The sequence below is a fragment of the Mastacembelus armatus genome, chromosome 12 (genome assembly GCF_900324485.2).
Source record: "Mastacembelus armatus chromosome 12, fMasArm1.2, whole genome shotgun sequence".
NCBI classification, from domain to species: domain Eukaryota; kingdom Metazoa; phylum Chordata; class Actinopteri; order Synbranchiformes; family Mastacembelidae; genus Mastacembelus; species Mastacembelus armatus.
The window spans coordinates 14,589,534-14,609,794 of NC_046644.1; the positions used below are offsets into that span (position 1 = coordinate 14,589,534).

Consider the following 20,261-nt stretch of genomic DNA (forward strand, 5'->3'; position numbering starts at 1 on the left):
TTGCAGCAGCTTTAGAAGGAAAAGCAGTGTCCTATCTGTAAAGCACTGATCTAGCTCACCAGTTAATTTGTGAGTGTTTATATGCGACTATATGGTTCTTCACCTCAGGAGTAGCACATCTAGATGAAGGACAGGCCTCCTCATCTTTTCACCAGATTTATCTTTTCTGGCAATGAGACTACCAAGAATTGACTTGTCTTTAAATGTTAACAGCAAAAAAGATAAGGCCTGATTATTGTTGCAGGCCGCAAACATCAGAGAAACTGTTTAGACAGGTATTGTCAGCTACACTCTTTCCTGTACAAGCTGATTAAGCTTTTCAGCAGGAAGTCCAGTAACCATCTGCATGCTCTGATGTTTTCATAAAGCTGTGGTAGTGTTTGTGTCTTTTTTCGAGGAGATCTATGGCTAGGTTTCTGTGTCAGTGCTGTGGGCAGGCCATGTCAGGCCATCGCGAGGTGAGCCTTTTCACTTCATGTCTGAGTCGCTCACTGATGGCAGTGATGATGAGAAGGTTATGTACATGATGACCCCTTTAGATTAGAGAAGACATGAACATGAAAGTGTACGTGCACTTGACTGCTTTGTTCAGTCACTGTATGAGCATTGAAATAACGGAACCATTCTCAAATGAATACAGTAAAATTACCATATTTTCTCTGCAGTGGTTTAATGGCACTTTAATTACCTGAAAAATTGTAGCATTCATTGCTTATTTTGACATTCCTAACTGCTCATGTTCAACAGCAATGAATGGATTTGCTTGAAATTTGGTTAACATTTGGAGAATATTTGGATGGAAACTTGGCATTTGACATTTTCCAGTCAGTACCACACTTCAGACATTTACAGCACATTTTCTCAAATGTCACTCACACACTATGAAGAGAGGTCCCCACCCAGAGAATGGAAGCTTAGAAGCTGTCACAACAAATACAGTATGTTCAAAAAAAAATTTATGGAAAAATATGCACAACAGCAGCAGGATCACTGTAGTTTAGAAGACTCTGAATTTCAGTTTGACTTGACTTTGCTACACTAGGCCAAACTATTTCAACCAAATAGCAAGTTGAAGTTTCCTCAGTTATAATGATACTTGTATGCATAAGGCATGTCGTCCACTGTCCCCAATTCTGGACCTTACACTGATCTATTTGTAGTAAGTGTCTGTTGTGGTTGTGGGTTACTGGTTGCCATGGTGCACACTGATCTAAGATCTCATAGAGGTTATCGCCATGGTGACTCGTTGCCTTTGTGGAAACTTGACGGCGGGCAACTGATATGTCTGTGCCCCTGTGCATGTGTATCCAAGTGTGTGTGAGGTAGGCAGTACTCTCTCACATTGTCACCAATTCCCTTTCCATGTCCTCACCAATCCGCCCCTCCATCCACCCCCTCCTCTTCCCATGACTTTCCTGCCTGCATGAGAAGCAGAGGCACAGCCTGGTGGCAGTGACCTCACCCTGAGACCCCCAGGAGACAGTGACCATTACTTCTCTTTTGGCAGCTTCATAACCCAGACACCAGACAGTCATCCCTGCTCGGACTAAAATAGTAATGGCTACTCACCCTCACATCCTCTGCCTATTAGCAGTCACATTTGCCCTTAGCGCTATCCCTACCATTGTTTTGTTAGAGGACTGGTTGTAGACTGTTAATATTGAAGTACAGGTCCTACTATATGTATTCTGTAAAAAAAAAAAGACAGAGACTTTGATTGTCTAATGAAATGTTAATCCTATGAATTTGTCTTTTTTTTTTTTTTTTTAATTTGTACTTATGTCCATGAACCATTTCATGGACATTTAACTGGTAACTTATATCTTACGGTGGCATCAGACAACAGGAAGCCCTTTGAAAATATTGTCCAGGAGAAACAAAACAGTAAATGTTGTAAAGGAGATAATGATCTTTGGCATCAAGAAGCGGATAAACTGACATTGTTGGTGAAGCGTCTGAGTAGTTTTGTGAGCCCACAGGTACGTGGGAAGGTGCATGATTCGCAACCACAGTTTCAACTGGTTTGCTCCAGATGTGTACTCTTAGCACAAGTGACACAATCACATCAGGCTTTGTGAGACCAGTGTTTGTAAAGAGGCAAATATTGCATGGATTAATCAGATGGCAAACATACAGAAATATGAGCCTGGCAGAGAGGAAGGATGTCAAGAGTTGTATTATCAAATCACATTGTTAATCAAAGGGATGTAGTAATTCTAATAATCAGGTTCACCCAGAAATGCATTAAAAACTCTTGTGTCAAATATTTCTGAAAAAGGTGAATAACCTGTAATGAAGACACACCTATATCACTTTTAGTATAGTGATATACTATTACAACAATGTAAAACTCCTGTTACAAGAAAATTCCCTGCTGAGTTTTAAATCTTTTCAGTGCGTTATTACAATATTATTACATTAGACATTTTAGACAGAAATCATATGTTATTGTTACTACATAAGCAGCATTACACTGTTTAGAGCTAATATTTGATATAATTGTAACCCTTCAACTTTACTTTTGAGCAAACAAAATGAGAACCACTTTAGACTCACTAGAGAACATTTGTAACTCTGAGAAAAACTGCCACCTCATCAAAAGTAATTATTGTTCTTTATAAAAACAAAAATAATTCTCTGCCAATTCTCACTCTTAATGCAACGATTCTTTGCTTAATGTTTTTTGGCTTTGGATAACAAATCAAAATTACCACTTGAATAACTGACTGACTACCTGCCTTAACAGACTAACTTGCTTTTTCATTGGTAAAATATGACAAACACTTGCTGATACATACGTAATGAATTGAAACTGAACCATTCGAAACTCAACAGGCCTAGTGACAAATGCAGGAGGAGACAGATTTTTGCTGCAGTTAGCAGGTGCCCTAAATCATTAATTGTGAGCCCCACCTCCCAAACCATCCCAAAATGAATTGAACCAAAACTGTTTATGCATTCACTCCATATATTCTGTAGCACATTACACTCTGCATTGCAAATGGAAGTGCAGGTAATGGAGCTTATGCAGCGTGAAAAGGCCAATTACTCTAGTGTGTGGTGGCTGACAGTATAGTCTGCTTGGGCTCCCTCCAGGCTAGAGACAGAGCCTAGTAAACACCTCATCAGCTGATGAGACACACATACACACATATACAGTGTTGAAGACTGACCTAGGCCATTGAGACCATTGTGAGACACACACCAAACATACATTCCAGTGAATAGTATACACATAGACGTGTGCATTTAAACATAAATGGACAAATGTATCTGAAAATTAGTAAACCAAAGCACATGCATAAATCAACACTTACAAATGAGAAATTATACAAATGAGGAAAAAACTATCTGCATATTCACAATAGTAACCTTGCCAGTGGAAGAGTTGGGTGGTAAGGAAAGAAGAGGCGGAGAACGAAATGTGCACAAGATCCATTATTTGTCTCTCTTATATCTCAAATGTTTGCTGCTCATTTGCCATGTTGCAACTCATGATTAAGGAGTTGTCTTGTTTTATGTACACACTTCCTAAGGCAAAGTTGCTTTTTTAAAAATGTATAGCTGAAAATAGTAAAGAATAGTGGAGATAATAGCAAATTGAGGAGACAGACATAAGAGGCAGAAGGGAGAGGAGAAAACAGGAGAGATGTGCAGCAGGAGGCCACTTGTGTCACCAATTGCAGAGGGTCATGGTGGGGGAGGTGAAAATTAAAGCACGCAGGCAGCGTCTTGCACCTCAGCCCAGAATGAACCCCCCTCCTCCCTTTGGTAACCGTGTGTGTGTGTGTGTGTGTGTGTGTGTGTGTGTGTGTGTGTGTGTGTGTGTGTGTGTGTGTGTGTGTGTGTACGTGTACGTACGAAGAGTTTAGAGGAGAGTGATGGGTAAGATATATCGCAGGGGTGCGGACATGCACAGGTGAGTCACAGGTGTAGTCACTGTCACACACTGCATATTTCAGGAGTATCATCACGGGGCGGAGGGGCACTTGAGCACAGAGCATGCCATGTGCCTCCCTGCTTATCAAGACAAATTATTCTGTCTCATTGTTGAAACAGGGAGTGTGGACTGGAATTAAGCCTAGAAGTGAGACCTGTTGGTTTTGTTGCAAAAGTATGTATACAAATAAAAGTAAGCAAAAGAAATGAGGAGGCAATTACATGACTGCAAAATATGCAAGTGTCCTCTTTTTGAAGACACTGTGTTGTGAGGAAACAAAGAAAGCTGGTGGGCAGCAGGTGTCACATTTAGTTTATAAAACTGTTTAAATTCCATGCAGTATATTACAGAATGTGCAACACACTATATGCAATGCATGCAGACTAGGAGAGAGATATTTGCAGGTCTGTGAGGTTGGATCTTGAGCTAAATGCTAACGTTAGCATGCTGGTATGATGATGTTTAGCAGGTCAGTGTTGTCCAAAGGCTGTTGAGTATGTGTATGTAAAATACATAAACATAAAAATACATATACATATAATCCCAAAAATAATGTGCATCACATGATCAACATTCATGTGATGAAATTAGCTTTGAGAATGTTTCACTCTGTCATCTAGCCATGTGTGTCTGTGTGTCTCTCGCTCCTATGTTTGTGTTTGTTTCATCCACATCCTATCTTGACCTATGTGACTCAGCATGGGCTTTTGTGGTCATATAATCGGGATGCCCTAGCACGTAAACCATAATCATCTCCCTTTCCATCTCTCAACATTAAAGGCCACTCATTTTTTCTACCATGTAATAATAGGGAACTTCGAATTCATGCCTTACAACAGCTTGTAACTTTGTACAAATCACATGCCCATCAAAAATGCAGGCACTACCCCGCTGCTGTTTATTTCAATTGCTAAGGACACAACAAAAATGAAAAAGAGTAGAATTTTTTGATTTTCTTTAAGTTTATTTTATTATTATTTAGGCCGTGAGTTGGTGTGGTGTCAAGGAAGAGAAAATAAAATCGAGAGCTATCAAGAGCAGTAACAGGATGGACGAGTGGGACGGATACAAGCAGAGACGGTGAAGGTCAGTGTTGTAGACAGAAGAAGTGACAGGAGACAAATCTCTGAGAAACACTCCAAATAAAGTAGCAAGAATGGAGGAAGGAGGGAGTAATCTCTCTGCCTCACCAGACGAGAGGAGGGTGGAGAGAGTTTGGACCTCACTGCGTACATGCACACACACACACACACACACGCACACATGCACACGCATTTCCATGCAAACAACTTGGCCATGCCGGGCGGTTAGGTGGGAGGATGTAAGGGAGAAGGCTACACCCTTGTGCGAAGCTTTGTTGTGTGACACATAGACAGCCCACCCTAGCATTCCCACCCCTATATTTGGCCTTGAATACAATTGCAGGTTTGAGAGCGACAAATCGGACTGGGGCAGGCAGGCAGACTAGACAAGAGCAAAATTACACAAGTAGAAGGGGAAGACAGTATAGTGGAGTGGTTGCTTTGCAACAATATTAAAGATAAGGCAGATACCTTGTATCACACACAGTGGAAATTAATTGAAAAAAAAAATCATATTTAAAAATCAATAAAAAGGTTTTTGGTGTTAGTTTTGTTCCTGGTCTTTCCTGTGTGGACACAGTAATCAATAGATGTCAATGAGAAAAAGGTTGTTTTTTTTTTAATCTTGTGATTGACTGATTAGCCATATAGTATCAGATAGGTAGTTTTCCAAATAAAATATTTTATTGCTATAAATTCACACTTAAATCTTTATAACCTTTTTGTGCTTCCATCTTCCATGCACCTACTTCCATTTTTCTTTTTTATTAAGCAAATTTCAGTTTTAATTCTAAATATAAAACAAAATTAAATGTTATTGAAATAATGCTTTGTAGCATAGACATACTGTACATTAGAAATATATCTCAGTTGCATAAAAATGCTGTAATTACACCGTGTAAAAAAAAAAGCTGAAAAAAACCCATATTAACCAATCAGCCATGTTCGTTCATGCATTGTTTTTTTCTTCTTCTACCCCTGTTACACATTTTATCTGTGTGTACATATGAGTGTACAGAAAGTGCATGTATGTGCTGTTTCACTGTGAGTAATTGTGTGTGTGTGTGTGTGTGTGTGTGTGTGTGTGTGTGTGTGTGTGTGTGTGTGTGTGTGTGTGTGTGTGTGTGTGTGTGTGTTAGGGTAATTATACAGTAGTGGACTGGTGGTGGGACAGTAAATCAACTGTAGAATGACTTGGATTGGTCCGCTCTGCCAGCAGCACTCCTCACCCTAAACCGGTCATCAGGGAGGGATATACTCTTAGAATAAATGCTCTATTTGTGTGTCTGCAGTATGTGCATGTGTGTGTGCTGCTGGGATGCATGCATGTCTGTATAAATCTATCCACACATTGAAATTACAGTAAGTTTCTGTTCACAGGTGCGCACGTTTTGTCAGCATGACCAAGTGGGTCCGAGGGTACATCATGCACTATATGTGTATATGTATGAGTGTACATGTAGCATGGGCGTGTCTGTGCATGAGTGTATTTGTATGCACACAAATGGTGGTGGTGTGTCAGCACAGTTCCTCACCCAAACAGGTCATGAAAAAGGGACTCTTGACTGCTGCTTTTTCACCACAGCGGCCACTCGGCCTGCAGCCACCCGGTTAGCTGCTATTAAAAACACTCTCCACAAACCCAGAGTAAAAGAAATATTTCAGTGCATCACTCACAGTGTAAAGCATTTCTCAGATTTTATGAGGTGGCCCTGCCTACAGAAATGTTATCAGATATGGTAGATTTTATTTTTTTGTAACATTAAAGGTTTTGGTTGGTTTTGATTTTCATTTTCCAGCCTGTGTCCAATAATAGAATACACATTTTGATGTTTTACTCACGTAAAAGAAGCAATACAACAAAATAAAAATAGCCTAATCTATTGAAATTAAAAGTCTTAAAATTCATTAAATGCAAAGAATGTATCATCAAAATGTAGTATCAGAAGTAAATGTACCGGAGATTACACCCTATGGGTTTTATTGTAATGTATATTCAATAATTGGCCAGTTACTACTGACACTTCTGTTTGGTTTGAACAAATTTTAAATGATTTTATATACCGCTCTGTAATACCCTATTGAATTTTATGTTAAGTACATTTTTGTACATACATATACACAGTATCTAATAAAGAGAAGAGAGAAGAGAGAGAAGAGAGATATATATGAGTAAATATGCAGATTATTCAGAATGATTTTTTTCAGGGATGGTGGGTTTAGAAGAAAGTATTATCAATGAAATATTTCAAAATTACTTCACAATTTTATGTGTTCAAGTATGTGGCCTTATTTAAACCCAATGACTATGTTATATGTTTGTGTATGCATGTGTATTCGTGATTGTGATGAAACTGCCACTTCTGCCAACACACAGAACGTGACTGACTATAAAACTCTGAAATCTGAAACACAGGCATGTTCCAGCATGAGTCACAGTCACACACAAACACATAAACACAGACTGTCCAGATTATTTGAACCAGCGATTATTGGCAATTAGTCTGCTTGCACATCTTGTTCGTGTGTGTGTGTGTGTACCTATTTCTTTACAGAGCATAAATGTAAAACTTGGATACATGTTGCTATCTTCCTCCACATTGTGTGTGTGTGTGTGTGTGTGTTTGTGTTTTAGTACTATTTGTTCATGATGAAAAGAAACCCACAGTTCCTTTCTGCTGTACACACGACCCATAAAGCATCATGCGTTACTGTGTGGAGGTGGCTCACTGAAGCCACTGCTAAACACACATGATACAAAACTATATTTTTCATCACATCTCGTAGCTCTAGCTACAGTGCAGACCCTAAGCTTCCCTCACCATGACGACCATAGACTAACCACAGATACACATACATGCATGCACACACTACTGCTGTCTCTCCAGAGCCGTCATTAGGGGTCTGAATTCGGGGTGATGCCCCACAGATGCTTCACTTGTTAGTTCAGCATTCATCCTTCCTTAGATTATAGAAGCTTTTCTCTTCTATGAAACCCCAATGTATTCAGTATTAAATAAATACATAGCTAATTCTGACAAACCTTTTAATACATTTAATAAAATGAAGTAATAGGTTAGGAATTTATTATGCCTATTAGAAAATTATTCCCAATTCATATTTCCACAATAACAGTTTTCAAGGTGTTTATTTTTTTATTTGATTTTTTTCAATTTCTTTTTCACAATTTTCCCTTGGGGATTAATACTCTATTGATATAGTTATTCATTTCTAAAGTTTCTTTCTTTCTTGACACTTTTATTTCATGATGTCACTTTCATTGACAGCCGTGTTGTCTAACCATTTAGTGTGTCACATGCCCAGTTGTCCAAAGTCATTCTGAATCTGCTGCTGTAAATAAACACATTACAGACACTAGAAACTCACATCTTCTGGCTGCATTAATGGCTAGAGGAGTGTAGCTTGAACAAAGCGTAATAATGTTGAGCGTCTGTTGTTTTACTGCAGTTGTAATTACGGCTTGGGTGTTGACATGAACAGTATTTGCAAATGGAAAACTGGTAATCACAGTAACTCCAGTATGACGTGAACGTGGCATAATGTTAGCTGATTAATTCAGAGTTACTTCTGCCTTTTTCGATCTAAAAATATTTTTTAGGGAAAGACGCACAACACTATATAGACAGTTTTTCACTCCTGGATCCTCACGCTGATGCTGACTAATAAACCAGGCTTACAACAGCTACTGTAGGTAATGTAGCATAACCAGCCTTGTTATACTAAAGGCTTAACAGCTAAAGAAGTTTAGTTACTGTGTCCGTTTACAATGTTTATTTGCAGCAGCAGCTGTGTGGTTGATAGCAGTTAAATACGGTAGTTGAGCTAACAGGACCTTAGTGGTTACATCATTTATTTGGCTTGGTAGCTCAAAAATGCATAGGAGTAACTATGAAATTAAACTTGACATGATTTTTTTTTTTTTTAAATGTTGTGAAAAACAATTTGCAAATTGCTGGTTCATTTGTATATTTTATGTAATTTATTATTATTCATGTTTATTTCATATTATCGTGTTTATTTAATATGAAACATTTTGGGATTTGATGTTTGTTCAATGTCTTTTTTGTGTTTTGATTAATCCAACTGGCTTTCATGTCATTTTACTGCAGGAAAACAGGAAACTAAACTCAATATAAAACTCTCTCACACATACTTGAATTAAATTTTGTTTAAAGACATACAGTATATGCGCTTGCATGTCATATGGTGGCGCAGAGATGATTTTAAAAATAACTTGGACTTCAGTAACTAAAGATATATGCAAATGAATAACCATAGCAACTCTGTGCCTTAACTCACCGAAGTGAGTTCAGTGTGGAAGTGAACCATCTGATGTCAACGCTTGATCTGTAACTTTTACTTTGTTAGATTTTCATAAAACAGTTGAAGCCTGCTCTGACAAAGAGAGCAACAGAAAAAATTAAATACCCTTGCAGCATTGTCAGCAAATGAGGTGAAATTTAACAAACTACCAAGTTTTGAAGTTACATTATAAATGTTTGGAAATGAAATGTGTACTGGCATCTGTTAAAACTGAATGCATTAAAGTAGCTGCAGTCATCACACATACAGTGCATTGTGTGTGTGTGTGTGTGTGTGTGTGTGTGTGTGTGTGTGTGTGTGTGTGTAAAGTTAGGAGTTCTAATTAAAATAAAAAAAAGTCCAGAGGAGTACACAGCCTCTCAGCCATGTGTGGGATGTAGTTTGGCTGGACATGATCGCAGTAAAACCGGACACATTCTATTCATCCCCCCCGTCCTCAGACACAAATAAACATATATACACATGCGCATACACACACAGATGTTATGTTGGGTCATTTTAAAACCCCACTTTGACCAGAAGGAACCTCATGGTATCACTGTATGCACTGTACAGTTCAGACGAGGTCAGAAAGAGGACTGAGATTTCTGTTTTAACACTCCTAGTTAGAGTCCTCCTGCTTAGCACACACATACACACACACACATACACAAAACCCTTACACACTTGTACTGACAAGTGTCTTTGTCAGCACACATACACACACCCATACACTAGGAGTGAAGCCATGTAGCCACACCATGCAAAGAAATATGCATGGGAAAGAAAGTTACTGTAAGGCAAAACCGGGTGTAGTTAAGAAGTACAGTAACTGTTTGTTAAAGTCTGTCAGGCCTCATTCATATCAATAAATAAGGGCAAAGAGATAGTGTGTGTGATGTATTTGTAAAGAGAGGACATTAGAATGATTGACAAACTTTACAAATTATCGCTGCCATATATCGTGTTTACATTTTTGGAAGTCATAGAATTTAGGTTTGTACAAATAATGTAGCTTGCTCTGCCAAAGGAGGCCCGATACAAATTTAAATTGGAGTAATTTTATTAACTTTCCTTTTGTCGTCACATGGCTAAAATTACCCCAGAACTTACTCATGTCTCGACAACACAATGTCAGCACACATCCCATAAACGAGGGAGACTAGACTAGATTAGTGCATTGACATGAGGGAGATGGTAAAATGAAAAATCCCTGAAGACTGACGTAAATGAACAGCAAGCATGTCACTGACATCTGTTGCAAGCACTAAGACTAAAATGTTAGTTTAATAGATTAAAGCAAACATATTACCTCGTGCTGGGCCGTGTCTGGTTTTGAAACATGGTTACACGAGAGAACAGATCTGGGATGCAGTTTAAGTTCTCTTGACACTTAGGAAATAGCAGGGTTGAGGTACAATTTGTATTAGTCTGCCTCTACCCAAAATTGTGTTTGGCTCATTGGTCATTCACTTGGATGTTTGAGCTTCACTGTGCAGAATGATGTATGAGCACAGTTTGACACCAGGAGGCAATCGTGGATCAATAGCAAGTTAACACTCTGTAAGTGTGATGGGGAAACTTGAACAGAACGGCCTTATCAGTCAGTTGTGATTGTCTTGATTTTTCAGTGAGTTAGAATGTGTAAATGAAATTATATGTAATTACATTTTGAATTAATGTCATTAATAGTTTTTTTTTAACAATTCCTTGTGGAAAAACACATATAAGACACCAATTATTATTCCAACTGTTTTAAATGTTTTATCAAAATAAATTTGTATCTTTATATAATGTTATGACTGAGATGCCTAGACATTTCAGATTTCTGGTTTCAGCTGTGGAATTAATTATGAGAATCTGACCTTTTTTAGCTATTAAAAGCAAAATCCTGAAGAGGTAACTTAATATTCAGTGTGTTCTCAGGCAGGAGACCAAGAATAAAGTGTTTCATTCAAACTTAAATTAACATCCCAAATCTCTTCCTGAACGTTTAGTAATTACTGTAGGAGTTTTGGCCACCCCTTTATTAGTCTCCTACCAAGCCACAACCTGCCCCACATAGCTCTAATGAAGCACTATATTATGACATTGGGAAGTTGATATATTTTTGTAGGAAAGCATTCAATTCCTAACGTCCAACTATCACACTCTTGTTGAAGGTCAAAAGTGTGTCCCTCCCTCCCTCCCATCCTTCCACCAGCCACCCACCCTGGTATCCTCCTGCACCTGATATTATTATCACCCCCCCAAACCCGAACTCCTCCATCCCTATGTGTCACCCTCCCTCCTAACCCTGCTGCTCATCACATCTCTCTCACCTTTCCCTCTGGTACCTCACACATCTCACCTCTCCTGCTCCCCTCTTCAAACCTTACACTGCCCGGTTCTCCCTCAATCCCCTACCACCCGCCACCTTTCCACCCTTTCACTCTGTATATCTTTCCCCTCATTCTCTCGGTTTTCCCTCCTTTACTTGCCGCAGTCCCTGTGGTTCTTTCTGAACCCCTCCCTCTGTCCCTCTCTACTTTCTGACACTCTATGTGTGGCTGGTAAACTTCCTTCTGTGTTCCATCTGCCCCTTTCCCACCTCTCCCACTCCCTTCCAGCAGACCCACCTACTCAACGGGTGCTCACCATACATGCAGGCGAGCACACACAGGGCCCGGAGCTGTCAAAACAGTCTTCGGACGGTCCATGCTCTACCACAGTTCAACAGCAGAGGGAGTGTCAGGCTGCCGTGGACAGAGGAGGGGATGAGAGCATAGCAGCCCCTCTGCCTCTGATCCTGTGCTGCACCTTGAATAATCCTGTTTTTATGTTTGATCCAGTTAATCTTCCCTGCACTATTTCTAGTCATTGTTGTGGTGGAAAATTTAAATGAACAGATTTTTATATTAATATATTATTATTTCTGCCACAGGGCTGTTCAACTACCAGTCTGACAGGCTTAACCAAACAATATAAGCAGACACTTATTGCAGTTATTAGCGTTTGATTGTTTCATGATTTCCTTTCTGCTTCATGTACTGTATATGGAAGTTACAGCGGCTCTATGACTTGCAGTACATTACAATAGCACTGCTGATACACAACAGTCCCATGATCTGTCTACTGCCCCCACCTGCTGGTTAGAAAGCTAGCCATTTTTGTATTTCAACAAACTAAACTTTGGTCAATCTCAGTGTATTTATTTTTCAGATCATTAATGTGGTGTGTGTGTGTGTGTGTGTGTGTGTGTGTGTGTGTGTGTGTGTGTGTGTGTGTGTGTGTGTGTGTGTGTGTGTGTGTGTGTGTGTGTGCGCGTGTGCGTATGTGTGTTCTGTCACTTCCACCCTCTTCTTTCTATCTGGTTCAGAATGATTTTTCTCCTGTACCTACAGTATCTCCTGCACCCATTTGACCCGACAATAAAAGATCAAAACAGCAGCAGACCACTGGGTCTTTACAAACTGACAAGCACAAATAATCAACTGCCCTGTTGTAAACCCTGCATGTACTGTAATAACGGTTTGCTGGCCAGTGTTGTTTATATCACACCATTGCCCTCACAAGCCGCAGGAGGGGAGAGTCTGCGACCTTAAGAGCTGTGGGGCCTGTACTGTCTAATTCCATGTTTATGGTTTTGCCTTTTATAACACACAGAGACGGAGCTGCCCAGGCCACAGGCACACGAAAATATCATCATGCGCCTTCTCCACTGCTAATTGGTGCCTTGGTACCATCCTTCTGGTGCAGAGCAACCTGAGGACCGATGCCAGTTACTGTCTTTGCTCCACACAATTTACTGTAAAACTGTCAAACCAACGTTAAAATAGGAAACACGATGCATGTTTATAAGCAAATTCATGTACTGTATATTGGCACTGCTTTCTGTACATAGAAATTAGAGATCATCATACTTTAATTTATATGACCTTGCTTGCTAGAATCTTTCATTTCTGACTAAACACCACAAGAATTTCTTAGAAAACTCCTTTGACATATATTTCAATATTATGGTTTTCCTTCTCAACGGTGCCAATACTTTAAATACTGCCAACATTTACAGCTGAGTTTCATACAAGCCTTAATTATGAATATGAATATTTCCTGTCCTTTTCCAGTTTGCAGACTGTGCAGTTTTAAGGCTTTAACAGTTTTGTTTTTGCATTATCAAAGGAAGAACACTATAGGTGAGTACATGTGAGAAAGAGCATCTGCATAGAGAAAACATATAGCAGTATGGGATGGAAATGGAAGGGCTAAATGGCTTGTGGTCCTGCGGGTGATGTGAAGAAGACAACAAAGTAATTATGGGATGACTAAGGATAGACACACAACTGGGCGAGGGTGTGAGAAGGAAGAGGGAGGGAGAGTAAAGACGAAGAAGAAGGTGGTGTCGGATTATAGTGACCTGCTGGAGTCTCCATCACTACTACCATGTCGCTGTAGTTAATTAGGCTCTTACTGTGGTGGTGACCATATTCTCAGCCATCTGGAGCAGGTGTGACTTTATCCACTCAGCTGTCTGTTTACCTGTTCACTATCAGATGTATTTGCTTGCCTTTTTGTGCAGAGTGTAGTTCAACTGTCTGTGTTGTCTTTTCTGTGTCTAATTATCAAGATCTCCGTGTCATGTTTATTTACAGCTCTATCTGTCAGTACATCTGTCTAAGCTCTGTCTTCTTGCTGTCTACCATTCTGACTAAAGACCTTGATAAAACCCCTGGTGTATACATATTCATAATATGTGCACATACGCATTTATTCTAAAGTGTCGGACAGTGTAATCGTTTCTTCTAAATGCACTTTTCTCGTTTTCCACAAGGGGTCATAATTTCATTGAAAAGGTTTTTCAGCAGGTTTCACGTGATCTGCAATTGTTTGTGTTTGATGGCGATTACAGCTGGTTTGGACATATACTTCTGTCCTGGGATTTTAAAGTTCAGCAAAATGAATGAAATGAAATGAAAGAAGAGCCAGCTGCATATGCATAGTACCAGAATTCATAGTGACTTTACTAGCAAACTAGTCTTTTAAATATAAATCAGATACATACACTACCAGTCAAAAGTTTGGACACACTATACCATTGAATAAGCTGAGAAAGTGTACTGAGTCAAGTGTACTCTTGACTGGTACTGTATGTTAAGTATTTAGGGAAGTGATGTAATATTCAACTATATTTTACCTGTTGGACTGGATTCAGACTTAGGTTAGCAATAAGAGTAAAAGGACAAGAAAGTATAACCACAGGTTAATGACTAAAATATACCAACAGCTGCTACCAGTCAGTCATTGTAGCATTAATATTGCAGCTCATAAACTGGGACTACTTCTAATTACTTTATATCCTGCAGGACAATTATATGAATTTACTCATGGAAAAGTAGAAGTAAACAAGTACATATGACTACTACTTAAGGTGAGTCCTTGATTAAATACACTTAAATACTTTCTACCATGGTGGATTTATATTAGAAAGGTGACTGTGAGGCTGAAAAACATTATAATGAGGTGGATTAAAATGTGCTTTGTGTGATGTTTTATCTTGTGCTCTCTCAAAACTGGTTTCCCTGTAGGTAAAGGGGCAACCTTGTAACCCGTCAGAACAGGTACAGCATTGGGTATCCTCGCAATCGAGTCTTCATTCACTACGTTTCCCAAAATGCACCATTCCACGAGTGCACGTGTCGACGCTGCCAGCAAACCGGACTGAACGTCACATTCCTGCATTCCCTTTTTCCTCAAGCTGGGACGGCGGAGTTGCCACAGGGTAGATAGCTAACGTTAATCCTCTTTCCCACTGGTGTTTTGGAGCAACACACCCATGACGCGGAGGTTTTGATCCCAGGAGGTGATCCCGAGTTCAGCAGGAGTCAGATTCTCACGTCGGGTAAGGATTTGTCTCATTTTAAGCCGAGTGGAGGTTTCTTTCTGATGGAGTGCTAACGTCACATACCCGTGGTAACCACAAAACACTTTAAAAGATGCGCTGGATTTGTTGCTATTTGCTGCTGTGAGTGACCTGGTGATGCAGACCTGTTGATACAGCCAGCACGGCTGAAACAGGTTTGGACCCGTCCCTGGTGGCCCGTTGTTGACTGTTGTGCCGTGCAGCTAGCTAACGTTAGCCGACCGGTTAGCCGCAAAGCCTGCGTCACCATTGTTTACCGGGGGTACCAGGGCGTGGAGGCGCCTCCAGATGTGGCTTCGTTACTCTGACAGGGACTTTGTGGTGCAGGCATGTGGATAAGGCTCTTCAACGTCCTGTCACCATCCTCTGCTTTGCTAACAGCAACACACAGCACCAGCATCCCAGACAGCATGGGCGTGGTTATGGGGAGCTAGTTAAACAGAAAAAGGGAAACAGCAGCTCATGGTAGACTTGCTATGTTGTGTTGGCACGGGCAGGATCATGACGGTAGACTCGCAGGGCAGGAATAGCAGGATTTGCTGTTCAGAAATATTAGACGTCAGTGTGGCCTGGGAGGGAGCTCGGCTTGCTGCAGATCAGCAGCCTGACTCAGCTGTTGACCCTCACAACAAAGAGTCGCTCACAGCTGCTGCTTAAAAACCATTAATATACTTCATCTCTGTTGGATTGTGATTGTTGTTTTGGTAGTAAGTTTGAATGATTATTGAATTATCACAGCACTGGACAAACCAAAACTTGTCCTAAGATCAGTATAATTTGAATCACTACTAGTATATTGTAAGTTAATACATTTTTGAAACTCAGTTTTTGATTATACTGAAGACCAGTTTGCTCATAACATTCCTGAGATGTCTGCTGTTCAGACTGATTGGATCAGAGTGACTTTAGTGAGGTAAAGGAATGTTTGCATGCTACCACAAGTCTCATAACAGTGACTATGAATGAGACGGAATTTGTCTCACTTTGATGCAGACAGACATGAGCACATTTGCATGGATTATTTTGGACAGACAGCTTTTCAGAGAACATGTAAATGAATAGGTAGATTTACCATCCAGCTGAGAGGAAATGGGTTCATTTTAAATAAAAGATGTCATTGCACTTTATGATTGTTGCCCATGTTGATGGCATTACTGTGGTGTCACAACTAGAGATATATAGTGCATGTGTTCTGCCATCATGTACAGTTTTCATTGGACATGTGGCTGACCAATATATATATATATCTGACCAATATGACTAAATCTCTTCTCAACCTTTCACTCTTCATTGGCATGACAAAGTCAAACATGTAGATGAATTAAAGTACATATTATCTATTATTTATTCTGCTTTGATTGTACATCCGGTGGCTGTCAATCAAACAACCAACTAATGTAGAGGCTTAGATAACAAGTTTATACCATCAATTAATGACTGTAGTGATCAACTAATTAACACAGATAATACAAAGATCTGGCATGCTACATATATTGTATGTGTATGTAATCAATCCTGCTGCTGTGTCAGGTTGTGACATTGGCATGGGGTTTGGTTACAGTCGGACAATGTTAGGCATGCACTTTAAGGGGTTGGGCTTCTCAGATGAACTAATATTATAGTCACTGTTGATATGTTGTGTTTTATTCAGACTTTGTTATAACATGTCATATGAATTGATTTCTCTTGCAGCTGTACAAGACTGTAGAGAGCACTTATCCATGTGTAAATGATAATAGAGTTTATGCAGAACCTTATCAGTGTGTGCCTGATGACTGAACTTCTTCATCGCCCCATGACAGAAATAGCACATGCAATAAAAGTAGTGTTTTGTTTAAGGGTCCTCTCCCCTGCCTTATGAAATCTGTGATTTTAGCTCTGTCAAAACGTTATGATTTAGCCTTTAGGTTTTTAGGACCTTAAGTCACAGCAAGATTTAGTCTTCAAAATTAACAGTGAAATACAAAAGCTATGAAGCTGATGGTATAAAAATAGAAAAATGAGTATTGCTGATGTTAAGATTAGGCCTGAAATACAGCTTCATTTAGACCATCTGAGCAGAGTCATTGCACTCCCATCACACCTATGATCCTCATTCCAGCGCATATGAGTGCTAATGAATGATTGAGGCTGTGAACTCTGTCCTCAGAGGTCAGACAATAAGATGAAATGAATTGAAGATCCCAGAGTACCAATACCAAAAAATCAGGGATTCATTTTTTGAGTGGCGAGATGTGACTCTTCCCTCTGTGCCTCATGCTAAAGCATGCTAAGAAGTTGGGTACTGAATTGATTTGGTAGTTTTTAGGGCAGTGACTCACAGTCTGTTTATATGCAGTATATTGAGCAGTGTGGAGGAGGAGGAACAAACCCAGCTGTATGTTATGGAGAGAGTGGAAGTAGCCTGCAGAAAACTGGATCACCCAGAATCAGACTGCATAGCAGAGATTTAGCCTCATTTCAGTGGGAGCTGCTGCTCATTACGTTGCCTGTAGTGTATCGATCAGTAGAAAAAGAGAAAATGAGAGAAGGAGCTCAGACAGGCTATGATTGAGGAAAACACTGATGCTTTATAGGATGAGTGATATCATGTGGTGGGTTAAAGCTGAGAACCTGAGGTCTTCAGCTTAGTGTAGGAGTGCAGAGTGCTCTAGTATCTATAAAGCCCATATTGACTGCATGACCTTTGTCACGGCTGTGGTCTTGTATAGTTAGCTCAACTATAGACTACTGCATAGACTAACCTTTGTTCTCTGAGTTCATTTTTGTCATCATCCCATGTGTTTGGCTCAAATAATGGCCACTGCTCTGTTGCATACTAACCTTTGTTGCCTTTCTTTTGTTGCTGCTGAGCTTTGATACAGCAGAGTTTCTAACTACGCTGCATGCATGTTGTGAACGCTGGGAGCTGTATTACACACCCTCATTTGTTTGCCAGGACTCTGTATTTGTCCGTATGTTGGTCTGGACAGAATAGCGTTGTTGGGAATCGGTCCCAACTGTTCAACAGTAATGCACATGTTCAGTCCCATTAGGCCGCTACGGTGGCACACTGGGACAAAGGGGCTATTGTTTTAAGTGTATACACACATACCCTTGGACCCCCTCTGTCAGTCATGTGGTCTTCTACTAATCTGTTCATGTAGATTCAGGCCATTCAGCACAGCCTGGATGAGTAAACAATTTTATTTACATATACAGTTTGTAAACCATATATATAAATTCGTAAAGAGAAAGATAATTGTAAACTTGTTTGTAGCCTGTGGTGTCCTGTTGACAGTTTTTGTTGTTTTCTCTCTAGTTGATTCGTAGTCTAGATGGAAAATGCTTTTTGGGCAGCAGGGGGATTTTTTTTTTTGTCACTGGGAAAAAACAGGCTGTGAGGCTGAGTGGCAGCACTTTATACTGCTCTCTACGGTGTCAGGGCTGACTGTGCTCTTTTAATTTCCGTACATTGATGTTGTTGCATCTTCTGCAACAGTTTAATGGTACCTGACTGGAAATTAGCACCATCAGCATCACAGTAGTTATCTTGAAATTTGCACTAAGAAGATTTGCACTTCATTTGGATGGAAACTCTTTTAAAACACCCTGCTACTATCCTGCTCTCAGAAATAGACTACTCGAAATGATATTTAAGTTTAAGCCAGCCAGTCAGTAGTAGACCAGCTTAGGCGTATTAGCAGCTCTCACCACGTGTGGTAAGAACATTGACTTGGGCTTCCACTGGAGAGACTGGGCCTCATGCTCTGCTTGGGTTGTAAGGATTATGGTTGTTACTGTTACAGTTATTGTGTAACCATGTCAAAGGCAATAAAGCTGATGGCACAGAGCTTGTTTTACTTTGACATATGTTATGTTGAACTATGTATTATGCTGTACTATGCTATAACACAGTCATTGTGTGATAGATCAGGAGACTAAGTGATTAGTGTAGGGTATTGTAGTTTTTGGACTTTAGGGAATTTACATTTACATGGTTGTTATCCTTTATGTTGCAGTTTTACACAGACATGCGTGTATTAGTTATACAGACATGCGTGTATTAGTTATACAGACATGCCTGTATTAGTTATACAGACATGCCTGTATTAGTTATACAGACATGCCTGTATTAGTTATACAGACATGGGAACAGAAAATTCAATTCTTTATTCGTATACAATATTCTAGGATTCACTGCACAATATCTTTGCTAATACATCCCATCAGATGTGAGATCGTTGAAGTGAATCCAGAACAAAAGCAGAGAGAGAGGTAATCATGTCTTTAATAGAAGAAAAACATTAGTATTGAGTCCAAGTGAACTACTGCCATAACTTGTAGTTGACACTGCTGTGGTCGTGGGAGTGTGAGTGAATTCACTGTATTACCATGCTGTCTGCAGTGCCTGCCATATGTCATGTTCCTAATTTCCTTTCAGAATTTTAAGATAAGGAGGAATATTGCACAGGATTTTATGATCAGGATTGTTTCTTTTTTGCAAGTAATAAATCTGCTTTTTGGTGATTATTCCCATCACAGGGGATTCATAGTATAGATAAGTATTTGTCTCTCCCTCCCAAACAAAGGCGCAGTGTGCTGTCCAGTGCCATGCTGTGTCTGTCTGGCCAGTTTAGTATCTGTCTGGATGGTGCTGGGCTTTGGATACGGTCTTTGGCTTGGCCATACTGTACTACAGTTCGCACTGCTTTGCATTTTAGGTGATATGAACTGTTTTGATCTGGTTACCAGTCTAAGAGCAACTCACTGTGCTAGGACAAGCATAAGGATGTTGAACTGACAAAACCCTGTGTCAGTCCCTCACTGCTACAGCAGGACAGTGAAGACAGCAGCAGACAGTTTTCTGTTGGAACAGCTGGTAAAACAGAGAGGGAGGGAGAGCAAAAGGTTGGAGACAGGAAGGAGCAGGGGAGGAGTTGGGGTTTGTGTGATGGGGGAGTGAAAGATGTAGTTTGAGAAGGGGGTGGAGGGGTAGGACGGACAGAGAGACTGATGAAAATCTGAGGAGTCTTGC

General features: G+C 40.0%; 1 protein-coding gene across 2 annotated transcripts in view; it reads left to right on the forward strand.

The window, feature by feature from the left end:
• The first annotated feature begins 15,046 nt into the window (after window positions 1–15,046).
• The window catches only part of ctif (CBP80/20-dependent translation initiation factor), a 41,275-nt gene continuing 36,060 nt past the window's right edge, over window positions 15,047–20,261 (forward strand). For both annotated transcript variants that reach the window (XM_026298099.2, XM_026298100.2), the window contains exon 1: window positions 15,047–15,223. The gene's annotated coding sequence lies outside the window, so the exon portion shown is untranslated. The remainder of the gene's footprint in view (window positions 15,224–20,261) is intronic.